Consider the following 14,352-nt stretch of genomic DNA (forward strand, 5'->3'; position numbering starts at 1 on the left):
TTGCCCGCTGCTCTTGACTGCTGTCACGGTGGCCCGGGAGTGACGAAGGACTGTGTCTGGGAAACCGTGGTGTAGCACGGTTCCATCAGAACCCCTCATGCGCTGGGGTTTCTTTTTCTCCCTTGACAGGCAGCAGGTTGACTGGGATGCTCAGAAATGGGAATCTGTCTCGTCAGAGGGCCGGGGGTGGGGCTCTCCACCCGGTGAACTCGGGGCACGTTACCCCATCTCGGAGCTGCTCTTCTCTTCAAACCCTGGTTTTGAAAGGGTCCGTGAAAGTGCTTTGTGGAAAAAGAAAAGAATGAAAGGAACCCCATTCAGTCTCCAGCTGAGCCGGGGTGTGAACCTCCTGCCCGAGAGAGAAGGAGCAGAGCAGAGCCGTGGCGAAAGCAATAACCCCATGCAGCATCCATAGTGTGGTGAGCCACGGTTAGAAAAAAAAAAAAAAGACCGGTAGGGGCGCCTGGGTGGCTCAGTCGGTTGAGCGTCCCACTGCGGCTCGCGGTTCGTGAGTTCGAGCCCCGCGTCGGGCTCTGTGCTGACAGCTCGGAGCCTGGAGCCCGCTTCGGACTCTGGGTCTCCCTCTCTCTCTGCCCCTCCCCCGCTCATGCTGTCTCTCTCTTTCAAAAATAAAACAATTTTTTTTTAATTTTATTTAAGTTAAAAAAAAAAAAAAAAAGACTGATAATACCAAAATGCTGGCTAGGATGCGGGGAGACCGCAGTACAAAACGGGACAGCTACCCCAGGACACCTTTGACTTTTTTCTTGTAAAATTCAACACACGTGTGCCTCACAACCCAGTACTTCTACTCCTAGGTGTTCACGGATGAGGAGTGAGAACATGTGTCCACAAAATGACCTGTGCAAGTATGTAGGTAGCACTTGTTTCATAATATATATAAAAAAAACCCCAAACCCTGGAAATGCCTCGAATACCTGTTATCAGAAGAGTGGTTCAATAAATCTGGGTGGTAGATTCATAAAATGGGACACTACTCAGACCAAAAAAAAAGGGGGGGGGGGTATACCGATATAGGCAAGACCTGGTTGAATCTCACAAACGTATTAAGGGAAATACATCAGAAAGAAATCCAGATTGAGTGACTTCATTTGCATGAAGTTCAAGAACGGTGATCAGAGGGAAGGTGTGACTTAGAAAGGGACACAAGGGGACGGTCTGAGGTGATAAGGACATTTTGTATCTTGTTTTTGGAAGGTGGGTATGTGGCTGTGGACATATATCAAAATCGATCTCCTACAGCCTTTAAGATTTGTGTGTTTCATTGTATATACATACTGGTTTTGGTGGATAAGGAAAATTTCTCGTGGTGTTTTGTTTTTTTTTTTATTTTTTTTTTAACGTTTATTTATTTTTGAGACAGAGAGAGACAGAGCATGAACAGGGGAGGGGCAGAGAGAGAGGGAGACACAGAATCTGAAACGGGCTCCAGGCTCTGAGCTGTCCGCACAGAGCCCGACGCGGGGCTCGAACTCACGGAACGCGAGATCGTGACCTGAGCCGAAGTCAGACGTTTAACCGACTGAGCCACCCGGGCGCCCCATTTTTTTTTTTTTTTCACCATCTGTCTCCACACCACTTTTTGCTTCAATGAGAAAAGCAAACGAGGGGCGCCTGGGTGGCTCAGTCAGTTGAGCATCTGACTTTTTTAATATTATATTTATTTTTAAATTTACATCCAGATTAGCACCTAGTGCAATGATGATTTCAGGAGTAGAATCCAGGGATTCATCCCCTGTGTATAACACCCAGTGCTCATCCCAGCAAATGTCCTCCCTAATGCCCCTTGCCCATTTAGCCCATCCCCCCACCCACAACCCTTCCAGCAACCCTCAGTTTGGTCCCTGTATTTAAGAGTCTCTGATGTTTTGTCCCCCTCCCTGCTTTTGTCTTACTTTTGCTTCCCTTCCCTTCTGTTTGTCTGTTTTGTATCTTAAATTTCTCTTATGAGTGACGTTCTAGTATACTTGTCTTTCTCTGACTGACTAGTTTCCATCCACCCTGTTGCAAATGGCAAGACTTCATTCTTTTTGATTGCTGAGTAATATTCCAGTGTGCGTGGGTATACACAATATCTTCTTTATCCACTTATCCGTCGATGGAAATTTGGGCTCTTTCCATTCTCATGGCTATTGATAGTGCTGCTGTACACATTGGGGCGCATGTGCCCCTTTGGAACAGAACACCTGTATCCTTTGGATACATACCTAGTAGGAGCATCTGACTCTTAATTTCAGCTCAGGTCATGATCCCAGGGTCATGGGATTGAGCCCCATGTTGGGCTCCATGCTGAGTGTGGCACCTGCTTGGGATTCTGTCTCCCTTTGCCCCACCACCCCCATGCTCTCTGTCTCTAAAATTAAAAAAAAAAAAAAGAAAAAAAACTAAAGACAATATCATATGGTAAAGTCCAATTAAGCAATAACTGAGGTTAATACCTTGTGCATAGGTGAAGCCAACCCTGACACTTCTTGGCTCTGTGGCCCTGAAGCATGTTGAACATACCTATGTTGTACCTGTCGTGTCTTACCAGTATTAACACTGATTTACCTGTTTCTCCTGCTGTTCTCTGAATTCCTGAGGGCAGAGAGTATCTTGCTTATCCTCTTTCCCCTGACATCCACGTAAGTGAGGCTTTCGTGGAAGTGTGCCACACGGTCCCAATGTCAGAACTTGGCTTGGTACATTTCCATGCTTTGCTTTTCTTCTTCTTTTCTTCTTCTGCTCTTTTCTTCTTCTGCTCTTTTCTTCTTCTGTTCTTCTTCTCTTCTCTCTTCTCCTGTCTTCTCCTGTCTTCTCCTGTCTTCTCCTGTCTTCTCCCGTCTTCTCCCGTCTTCTCCTCTCTTCTCTATTTTATTTGAGAAAGACCATGACAGTGCGAGCAGGGGAGAGGCAAAGAGAGGGAGAGAGAATCCCAAGTGGGCTCCACACTGTCAGCTCAGAGCTGGACGCGGGGCGCAAACTCGGGAACCGTGAGATCATGACCTTCAGCAGAAACGAAGCGTTGGGTGCTTAACTGACCGAGCCACCCGGGCGCCCCTCCGTGCTTTTCTTAAATTACGAGCCTGTATTTTTCACAACTGCCTCTGTAGGATGGTTAAAGAAACTGTGAGAATTTAGAATCTTGAAATGGGGAACATTCGTGTGACTTCCTCAACGATTTGCTTCTACTTAACATGTGTGCTTTATCTCCCCTCTTGCTTCTTGCTGGAGTCCGCTTATGGACTCCCACACCCAATACCATGACTTCGGCACTTCCCTTTCTCCTGTGCCCTGTGGTTTCCTGTCCTGCCTCCCAATCCTCTATCTGAACAGCACAAAAGAGCCTGGGCGACCACTGAAAATATTTTACTCTCCTAGCAGCTTGCAAGAGTTGAAACTAACACTTGGGGCTTGTCTTCTTCAGAAACTTCACGATTTCCCAGGACTAAGGAGGGGTATAAAAGAACGAGAGGGATTGCCATCTGCTGTGGAAGGACCTGGACATGTTGCTTTAGGGCTGTGCCACCGATGGTCCACAGGCGGCCAGCCCCTTCTTCCTCTTCTGAGCCCGAAAGCCAAAAATAGGCTTATATGTGATAAGGGTTTCCATTCGCAGACAGCTAAACAACTTGTACCGTTTCTAATTGTACTTTCCAGATTAGACCTAATTTTCAATATATATTCAGCATTTTATCCTCGGTCTCTAATTTTATGCACTTTATTCACAACAAGGCTACCAGCTGACATCAAAAAGAAGTGTGTTTCTTAAGGCTTCAGGGTCCTGGCTGTCAGCCTATCTTGTGATTTTCATCTTCTTGCAGTTGGATTAGGCTTCTGACATTTCTGCTCTTTATAGCGTTCATATCAACACTTTGGCCTTTTGGCTTTTTACTAAATTTTTAAATTACAGGTTCTAAAACGCAGCGAAACACTCCAGTCACCGCACCCACTGTCGCCTCGTGCTGAGACACCACTCCTGATGCCTCTGACCTTGGGGAAGCAGGCAGCACTGTCATGCAAAAGGTGAAAATGTGTAGTCGCTGCCTGACGGGGGAAAAAGTCTGCGTTTGGTGCAGGAAAGGTTGCATAGGGATGTTCTCATACTCCTGCAGAAGCTGAACCTGCGGACGTGAAGGGGGATTTCATTTTACAGATGGGAAACCCATTGACCTTGTCATCAGCAGGTACATAAAGGGAGGCCGTTGAATGCCAGGTTCAGGTCTAGGTGCTCTGGAGACCGTGAGCAGAAGACACAGGGCTCTGCTCTAATGGCGTGTGCATTGCTAGTCGGGACAAAAAAGGCAATATACTGAGTGCTTTCAGACAGGATGAAGGGCCCTGAGGAAGGTAAGACTGAGTAACGTGACAGGGCATGTTGGGTGGGGTGCCTACTTTAGCCAGATTGGCTGGGGAGGGGGTCTGTCTTTGAGCTGTGATCTGAATGATGTGGAAGACAAGGAGAGGGAGAGGAGGTGAGAAGGGAGGGCAAGTGCAAAGGCCCTGAGGTGGGGATGAGCTTGAGTGTCTGCAGGGAAGAAGGACATCTCCTGTGGCTGAAGCCAAAGGGTTGGAGAGGCAAGCAGAGAGCCCTGCAGAGAGCAGAGAGCTCTCTGCTTGCCTCTCCAACCTCTCCCACTTTCTCCCACTTTCGAGGGCCCTCAAGGCTTTGGTAAAGAACTTAGCTTTAATTCTAAATTCTGAAGAAAGCTGTGGGAGGATTTTAGTCAATAGATAAAAGATTGAGGGGGCCCCTGGGTGGCTCAGTCGGGTGAGTGTCCGACTTCAGCTCAGGTCGTGATCTCACAGTTCGTGAGTTTGAGCCCCGCGTCGGGCTCTGTGCTGACAGCTCGGAGCCTGGACCCTGCTTCGGATTCTGTGACTTCCTCTCTCTCTGCTCCTCCCCTGCTCACACCCTGTCTGACCTCTCTCAAGAATAAAGATTAAAAAAATAAATAAAAGATTGGACTGTGTAGGGAAAGCAGACAGGTTGGCAGATTTAACAAATAAAAATACAGGATGCCAGATTAAACCGAAAGGTAAGCAATGAATCCTTTTTTAGCATAAGTATGTCCCATGCCATATTTGGGATCTACTTATACCAAAACTGACTCACTGTGCCCGTGAAATTCCAACGTAACTGGGTGTCTTGTATTTTATCTGGCGGTTGGGGCACGCGCGTACACGGCCCCGGTGGTAGAGACGAGGAGGGTCAGACTGAGGATGGCTTGTGCATGTTGACTGAAGGACCTCGCTGCTGAGTTGGGTTTGGGGAATATGGGAAAAAGAGGAGTCAGGCGGACTTCTCAATTTGCAACTTCAACAGCCGACAGGGCTCTTTTCTGAGATGGAGATGGCCGGAGTGGGCACGTGTGTGTGTAAGGGTATGATGTGGCGAACCCTTAAAATGGGAAAAATAAACGCACTTCCTAGGAACCTAAAGAATATTTGTTTCATTGTGTAACAGAGTTCTGTGTGCTTCTTTAAGGATACACAGATAAGCATATTGAAACAAAACGATTTTTGCCATGGAGCTGTGCTGTGCATAGGGAAGGACCAAATAAACCAGGCTCAAGATGTCTGAGTTACAGCACTTCTAAAAGCCAGCATTACGACCAGACCCTACCTACTGTGGCTCCACTTAAGTGTTTTCTGAAATTTTAGCCCAAATAAATTCTTTCCTTTTGAGTAAAAAGGCAAGAGTTTATAAGCACCTTGCAATACTGAGTTTTCCGATAAAAATATCCTTTTTCAAAAAAAGAACTACAGGTATTATAATTTCTTTTTTTTTTTTTATGTTTGTTTAATTTTGAGAGAGAGAGAGAGAGAGCTAGCGCAGGGGAGGGGCAGAGAGAGAGGGAGACAGAATCCCAAGCAGACTCCGTGCCGTCAGCCCAGAGCCCGACGTGGAGCTTGAACCCATGAACCATGAGATCATGACCTGAGCCGAAACCAAGAGTTGGATGCTTAACCAACTGAGCCACCCAGGCGCCCCTATAATTTCTTTTTAAAGTGGCCATTGTTAAAAGTTCCTTCGCCTTGACTTAATTCTTATGCAGTATAAGCCACTTTGGCAGATAAGCATTTTGATTAGAGGGAGATTGGATGTAAAATGTCCTATCTGGAGAATATTTCAAATCAAAATTGGATGTATTCCATGACTGTTCTTCCCCCACCCTTTCTTCAAAATTAAAAAAAAAAAATGTTTTTAATGTTTGTTTACTTTTGAGAGAGAGAGAGAGAGAGAGAGAGAGAGCAAGTGGGGAAGGGTCAGAGAAGGACAGTGAGACACAGAATCCAAAGCAGACTCCAGGCTCTGAGCTGTCAGCACAGAGCCTGACATGGGGCTCGAACCCTGGAACGCTGGGATCATGACCTGAGAAATCAGACACTTAACTGACCGAGCCACCCAGGTGCCCTGCCCCCTTTCTACTTAAATCTTTCAGGAAGGAATTTTAGCTAAAATTAACATTATAGTAGAAGCAGTTAATAAAGTTTACAAGGCCATTCTCTTTCCAAAGGAACTGACATTTTAGTAGGGGGACAAAGTATCACCTGAGTCAAATCAGCAGAAGAATTACCTGTGTTGTTTGCTACAAATGCCCTCAACCCCCATATGGATTCCAGTTCAAGGGTCTGTCAAGTGTAGGACCCAAGAATCCATTTAAAAAAAAAAATTTCTTTTAATGTTTATTTTTTGAGAGAGTGGGGGGGGGGGGGGGGGGAGGGCAGAGAGAAAGAGACACGGAATCGGGCTCCAGGCTCCGAGCTGTCAGCCCAGAGCCCGACGCGGGGCTCGAACCCACAGACCGTGAGATCATGACCTGAGCCAGAGTCAGACGCTTAGACTGACTGAGCCACCCGGGCACCCTGAGTGAAGGAGCCTTTTGAGAGGCTGGAGGAGAGATGATTGAGCACAAATGGTCTCGTTACTTGTGTGGCTCAGCGGAGTTCGTGGGGTGTCTTCTCGTGGCCGTGGCTGCATCTCAGGCGCTGCTGGTACCCCGCGGAATAAACCGAAGGCGGTGCCGTGTGCTGAAACGGGTGGGGGCCCGGGAGGAGGGATGTGCACTCCTGGCCGCAGGTTCAGGCCGGCTCTATCCGCAGGACACGGTGTTTGCGAGGGGTTATTCGAAACGAGAAGGAGCCCCGCTTGCAGAGGGGGTGTTCGGGGAGGGATGGAAGGCTGCGGGGTACTGGGTTCCCGCGTGGCTGGCCTGCAGGACGGGTGGGAACAAGGTGCGCGGCCTACAAAACCAGGAAGCTACCTGCCAGGCTCCGAGGATGGAGGAAGCAGGGGGGAGAAAGAATCTTTCTTTTTGGAAAGATACCCAGGCCAGCCACGTGTGGCACGGGGAGCAGAGGGCGGTGGTGAACGAGGCGGGGGGGGGGGGGGGGGGGGGAGAAGGGGGGAGGGTAGAAGGGGGGAGGGTGTTGGGGAGACTGGGACTGGACAGCGAGAGAAAGGGGAGAGAGAGCGTTTTCAGTACGGCTCCGAGGTATAGTGGGGTCCTGAAGTAGGTCAGAGGGGTTCAGACACGCATTCTGGGGGGAATGGGCCCCCCCGCTGCCTCCATGAGCATTTTCTGTATCTCACGTGAATTATGCTGAGATGACCCCGCACTTTCGGGGGAGGGTGAAAAGGCCAAGGAGAGGATGTTCCGATTCCGAGGTGAGAGGTGGGCAGTTCCTTTGGAGCTCAGGGAGGGTCTGACCACACGGGTGGACCAGGCCCCCGTCGGCGGCCCCGGCCAGGCCCTGGGCGGGGGGGGGGGGGGACCACTGCCCTTCTGGCCATGTGCATGCGCTCTGGGGAGCAGCCCAAACCCAGGGACCTTTCTCCGAGGCCTCAGTGGCCGGGAAGTTCGGTGGTCATGCGGACAACAGGGTCACCGTGGCGGTCGTGTTCCCTGTACCTCCTTCCCACCTGCCTCGGTCTCCCCTTCCAGACATGAGGATACACTGTTCCAGAACAAAATCCAGGAGACTGACCTACTGGGTAAAGTAAGAAGGAGCCAGGAAGTTGCTATTCTGTTCACTGCCCCCCCCCCCCCGCCCGCCCTTTTCATCTTGTTGGTAACTGTGGAGCCCAGCTTCAGACAAACTCAGAAAAGGTGAACGATGCTCATGGAGTTGTTTCCAGGGGGATCCAGGACCAGCTAAACTTGAAATGGGCCCTTCGCCACCTGTGTGTGCGCCTGGGGTTTCACCTGCTTTGAATCGGGATGATCTAATAACGTCCGATTGGACTGGGAGAGTACAAATGGGTTTGTTAATTGGATGAAAACATTACATTTTATGAGACTTCTGTGAACCACAGCTTGATGACTGAGGCCGTCCTCTGGCTTAAAGCCTTATCTGTGATCTGTTCTTCTTTTTGAACATGTGTCTCCGTTAATTTCTATCAGGGTGTGCGGGGCTGACTAGTCTCCGGCATTCGAGAGCTGGGTGCTATAACTCCTTGGTCTTCGCCCGACCTGTTGTGAACTTACGCCCTGTGACGCCAGATATCCTCTGCCTCCGATATCCAGGTTCCATGAGAGGAACTATAGTTCGTTTCACGATATTTTAGCACATCCAAGTTCTTCAAAAATCGATACCACTGTGAACGGAGAACCAACCCCTGAAACGGTTGAGGTTCTAGACTAAGACCCTGAGGGCTGCGGTTCCGTTCGTTCGCTTTGCTGTGTCCATGTGGCCGGACCGAGGGCATCACAGTCCTTGTCAGATAAGGACGTTGGACTGGTCAGGGCTGGTCAGTGGTTCCGGAACTTTAGCAGGCATGAGAATCTCCTGGAGGGTTTGCGCAAACCCGGGTTGTGCCTTCACCCCCCGAGGGCACAAAGTATGATTCCGAAGGTCTGGGCTGGGGCCTGAGCATCTGCATTTCTTATTGATCTCAGGAGATGCTGAGCTTGCTGGTCTAGATAACCTTTTAAGTCCTCTCCAGCTCAAACACTTTGATTCTGTGAAGCATCAAGACCCTTCTCAAAGGGATGTTTGAGACCATTGCTGCGCGTTCACGTCACAGGCGTTTTTTGTCACCCTTCCCTTGTGCTTCTGCAGAATTCCAGTCACCGCCCTGGGGTCCTGTTTCTCCAACAGCTCACTCCGGCCACGGAAAAAGCCGTTAGCGGTCGGCCTCCAGAGGCCACATCACATTCCCAGTCTGCAGCCATCCCGGGCCGAGGGACGGTGCCCGGTGGTCCTCCCTTCCCTCTTTCAGCGTGTAATCTGAAGTGTGGACTCTTGGGAGGTTTCTTGCAGTACGTCCTGGGGAGCAAATGCTGCTTACCTACCAGCACGTGTCTCAGCTCTGACTCCAGCGCTTACTGCTTCTGGCACCTCGGAAAAGTCACGTTCCCTCTCTAAGCCTCACCTTTTCGTCTGTTAAATGGGCATCTGAAGGCTTGTTCTAAGGACTGAATGAAACAATCCATGTAGAGTGCTTGGCTCAGTACCAGGTACATAGTAAGTGTTAGAGAGATGACGGTTTTATCAGATAGCATCAGGGCAGTGTTTCATTTTTTTAAAAAATATTTTTAAATTTATTCTTGAGAAAGAGCGAGAGACAGAGCGTGAGCAGGTCAGGGGCAGAAACAGAGGGAGACACAGGATTGGAAGCAGGCTCCAGGCTCCGAGCTGTCCGCGCAGAGCCCGACGCGGGGCTCGAACCCGCAGACCGCGAGATCATGACCTGAGCTGAAGTCGGCCGCTTAACCGACTGAGCCACCCAGGATCAGGGCAATGTTTAGATGGGTAAACAAGGTCAGCGGGGATTAGAGATGACAATAATACAACTACCCTGCTTAAACCGTGGGCCAGGCTTTTGAAATACTACTCACTTTCACCATTAAATAGGGGGGAAAAAACAGACCTGCCATTTAAGTCTATTGAAATTCACTTTAATAACTAAATTCTCTCTACCTAAAAGGAATAGGAAGCAGCACTGTCAAACAAAAAAAGACATTTAAGAATAAAACAGAACCTAGATGATGATTTCTAAAACAAATGGATGTCCAATAAGCATGTATTTACTGTATTTCACAAGCTCTAAGGCAACCACATTTTTACATTTTAATACCTCTGAAATCACAGTTAATGACATCTCAATAATTTGCAGGGTAGCCATTCTGTTTTTCTTTTTTAACGGCACATAAAGTAATGATATAAAAATCGATGGTATTTTAGGTTCATGAAACAAAACTTTCAGTAAATTAATTTGGTAATTCCATTTCTCGGTGAATTATTTCTGTGATCATCCCATTTGTTACCTAGGTCTTGAGAGAAAAAAATTTATCAAGTTGATCGTTGGCTAAAGGAGTCGTGGTTTTAAAGAAACACTTCTGGGGGTGCCTGGGTGACTCAGTTAAGCGTCCGACTTCGGCTCAGGTCATGATCTCACGGTTCGTGAGTTCGAGCCCCACGTCGGGCTCTGTGCTGGGAGCCTGGAGCCTGCTTCCGATTCTGTGTCTCTCTCTCTGCCCCTCCCCTGCTTGCTCTCTGTGTTTCTCTCTCAAAACTAAACATTAACAAAAATTTTAAAAATAAATGCTTACCTTGTTTTTTGAGGGCAGAAAGGGAAAATATTGGAGAGAAGGGTTGGGTGTGTTAAACATCACTGTGCTTTTAACATCAGTAAACTAGAACCGATGAGGTTGTGTTTCCCATTGTACACTGTTAAATGGTCCTATTTCCTCATTTAAAAATAGTGCTTCTTGCGCTAGGCTTTCTACTTCTGGACGTTGTCAGGTGACGTCGGGTGTTTTCCAAACCTAATTCCACTCTGGAAGGGTGTGGGCATAATGTAGATCACAGAGCAGTGGAGACATACATTTATATCACGGGGCACTGGTGTGGAGTGTTAACCCTGGACTAGTTGTTCTAGATGGGTATCCTGTCTTTGATTCCTGGGCACCAGATGTTAAGGAAGATATAAATCCCTCATCGTGTACTGAATTTCACAATGGTCCACCCCTGAGAGAAGAGTACGGACTGACCTCTGTCTGTCTCTATCCTAGAAATGTCGGGATAGTGACACTGCTGTTGAGACTGTGCAGGAAAATTAAATGCTGCCTCAGGCAGTGTGTGTGTGTGTGTGTGTGAAAAATTATCAGAGATAAAAGTTAAAAATTTAATTTGGGGTGATGGTTGAGGTCAGGGAGAGTTACTGTTTTGAAAGTGCTCTTTAAAAGTGTATGGGATACCTGGGTGGCTCAGCCGGTTAAGCCATAGACTTCGTCTCAGGTCATGATCTCACAGTTCGTGGGTTCGAGCCCCGCCTCGGGCTCTGTGCGGACAGCTCGGAGCCTGGAGCCTGCTTCGGATTCTGTGTCTCCCTCCCTCTCTGCCCCTCCCCTGCTCACTTTCTGTCTCTCTTTCTCTCAAAAATAATAAACATCAAAAAAAATTTAAAAGTTTTGACCTGCTGGCAACACCAATAATATTTTGTCAAACTTGTGAAGTTGAGGGAGTGAGAAAGGAGAAGCTGGTGCGAATGAGCTGGTGACATGAACTAAAGAAAGGAGGAAAGGAAAAGAGTTCTCGAAATATGCCCCCAGAGGGTAACCGTCCTCCGTTGACACAAAGGCATCATATACTCAGGTCCTCGGAGATGGCCGTGTCTTAGAATATTTATGCCTCCAGCGTCGCTCCTATAATGTGTCCACCAAATGAAAAGGACCCTGGATTCACGGGTGCCCAGAACTTGAGCTGCGGGAGAGGTTTGTCTTACAAGTGAGGAGAGGGTGTGGGGCCAGGGAACATCAGGGAGCGTATTTGGGAGTCTCGGTGGTAGAGACTGTCCCGGGTTCCCCCAACTGTCTTGCTTTGAAGTTCCCTATTGGTCAAAAGACGATTGCATAAATAAGACTGAGTTAGACTAAAGAGCTTGTTGCCTTCGTAGAAGTTGGTTGGGTTGCCAGGGAAGCCTCCTCCGGCTGGCTTCAGCAGAAATGGGGAATTATTGGAGGGAGGCTGAAGCATTGCCCAGAACTGGAGGAAGAGCTGAGCAAGCAAAGCCGTGGTGGGAAGGGACCTGGGTGGCCTCCGATCTGCTGCTGTCGCCTCAGCCCTGTGTCCTCGCCACTCTGCCTCCGCGAGGCTGGCCTCCCCTAGAGCGGCGTCTGCCCGCACGGGCCTTGCTCACCATTCGTCCCCTCCTGAGCTTCACATTGACTGGTTGGCCTCTGGAGATTTTTAAGATGATGCCCAAGGCCTAACCCCCGGAGATTCTGACACAGCGGGTCGGGGGTAGAGCCCGGACGTGTGCATTATTTTTAAAAGCCCCCACGTTGTCCCGAGGCATAGACAAGGTTAAGGATCGTGGTCTTACACGTTGATAGAACAGATACAGAGCGTACTGTTTGGAGCACGGCAGCTGAAAATATGTTTAAAAGAATTAAGAATGAGAAATCGAGGGGCGCCTGGGTGGCTCAGGCGGTTAAGTGTCTGCTTCTTGATCTGGGTCAGGTCGTGATCTCCCGGTTCGTGAGTTCGAGCCCCATGTCGGGCTCTGTGCTGACCGTCTGGAGCCTGCTTGGGATTCGTTCTCTTCCCTCTCTTTCTGCCCCTCCCCTGTTCTCTCTCTCTCTCTCTCTCGCTTTCTCTCTCAAAAATATATAAATAAGCATTAAAAAAAAAAAAGGAGAAATCTAGAAAGGATACATTAAGTAATAGTAAGGCACTTGTAGGTAACCACAGGGAAGTAAAATTACCAAGAGCCCTCCCGGACCGTGCTGGCTCAGCTCCCTTCTCCGGGTGTGTTACCTCCCTTCACCCTTACAGCGGCCTCCCCTCCAGATAGGGGGCAATAGCCTCGTTTTCCCAACCAACTGACTGAGACTGAGGGGTTAGATACCCTCCCAAGGCCCAGTAGCTTGGGATTCAAGCTCAGCCCGCGCCCACAGTTCTTTGACAAACACAGCCATCAGGCCGAGAAGGCAAAGACTCTAAGTGGCCTCTCTGAGACCCGTGTTCCCGTGTGGGACACGCAGGGACTGCGGGGAGGGGACCCCACCTGTCTGGAGGTTGGAGCAGCCAACAGTGACATGCCTGACGGGAAGGCCGTTGAACGTTGGGATCCGTTGCCAAGGGAGAACACGTTTTGTAGTAAAAATGCTGGGCGAGAAAGAGGATCTCAATTATTGCAAGAAAAGCAGAACTTGCTGGGCGTTCAAGGCTAATTAACGGAAATGTGAAGAATGCAAGTGTGTGAGAGCCTGAACCTAAGAGTGGTTTTGTTCAAAGAGGAGAAAGAAATGGCGGGGGTGGGGGTGGGGGGGGATGAAATGTTGAAATTTGTCTTTTTTAGGAAGTTGAGATATTGTGTAGTGTTTGGGGAGAAGAATGGGAAGCCTAAATCTGAACGGTCTGTTGATATGGTACTTCTTCTAAAAATAACCGAGTAGAATAGGCTTCACCGAAGAGTCTAGAAAGCATCCCCTCTGCCTGGGTGACTTGGAAACGGCCGTGCTTTTAACACAGAGGATTGGACAACAGGCCTCCCAAGGGTTCTTGAAGAAAGAATCTGTAATCCTTTTGGGTTTAACCATTAGGCAAATTTAGTTTCCTGGTTTCAGAAAGAGAAAACACACCCACAGAAAGAAAAACCCAGGCCCGTGGGAACAAGTAACTTCCTCCTCCTGGGGGTGCTTGAAAACCCTAATCTGTCTGCCATGAGTCCCTCTCCTGCCCAGCATGAGGCTGGCTGGGGAGGCATCCAAGAGGCCAAGGGGTGGTGGAGACAGAGCGTGCCAGCTGGGATAAGGAACTAAACACACTTCGGCTGAGAGGTAGGTTTGGAAAGCAAGGCTCTCGAGGCAGAGAAACTGGCTAGAGGCAGCCTTGTGATTCTGTGAGCTCCCGGGACACAGAGGACCTGAGTGGCTGTGTTTCGTGCCTACCCTCTCTGGGCCTTTCTCTCCTTTTCCTTCAATCTAACACATCTTGAAGCCGAGAAGCAGAATTCTTCTTCTTTTTTTTTTTTTTTTTTTTACTCGCTTGGGGACAAAATCAGAGAAATGCCAAAGCCAGGTGAAAAAAATGTCTGCAAGCACAGAACTCCTTTTCCTGCCAGATATGTGAGCATGTACCACCGATACGGGAAAACGAGTTCGCAGATTCGATGAGGGAGCCCAGCGTGAGGCAGGGAAGGGTCTGCAGTCTGGGCCACTTAGCTTTTAATAAAGCAAATGGGGGGGGGAGGGGGGTAAGAATTGAGGTAGAGGGGCGCCTGGGTGGCCCAGTCGGTTGAGCGACCGACTTCGGCTCAGGTCTTGATCTCGCGGTCCATGGGTTCGAGCCCCACGTCGGGCTCTGTGCTGACAGCCCGGAGCCTGGAGCCTGCTTTGG

General features: G+C 49.0%; 1 protein-coding gene across 3 annotated transcripts in view; it reads left to right on the top strand.

The window, feature by feature from the left end:
• LYN (LYN proto-oncogene, Src family tyrosine kinase) overlaps positions 1 to 14,352 on the top strand; it is a 123,041-nt gene that overhangs the window by 21,926 nt on the left and 86,763 nt on the right. The window contains exon 1 of one of the 3 annotated variants that reach the window (XM_042923330.1): positions 13,325 to 13,793. The exons of 1 other annotated variant lie outside the window; for it this stretch is intronic. The gene's annotated coding sequence lies outside the window, so the exon portion shown is untranslated. Of the gene's footprint in view, positions 1 to 13,324; positions 13,794 to 14,352 lie in introns of those variants that run through there. One more of the 3 variants, XM_042923331.1, reaches the window with a different exon arrangement.

This window comes from Panthera leo, chromosome F2, assembly GCF_018350215.1.
Source record: "Panthera leo isolate Ple1 chromosome F2, P.leo_Ple1_pat1.1, whole genome shotgun sequence".
In the NCBI taxonomy this organism is placed as follows: domain Eukaryota; kingdom Metazoa; phylum Chordata; class Mammalia; order Carnivora; family Felidae; genus Panthera; species Panthera leo.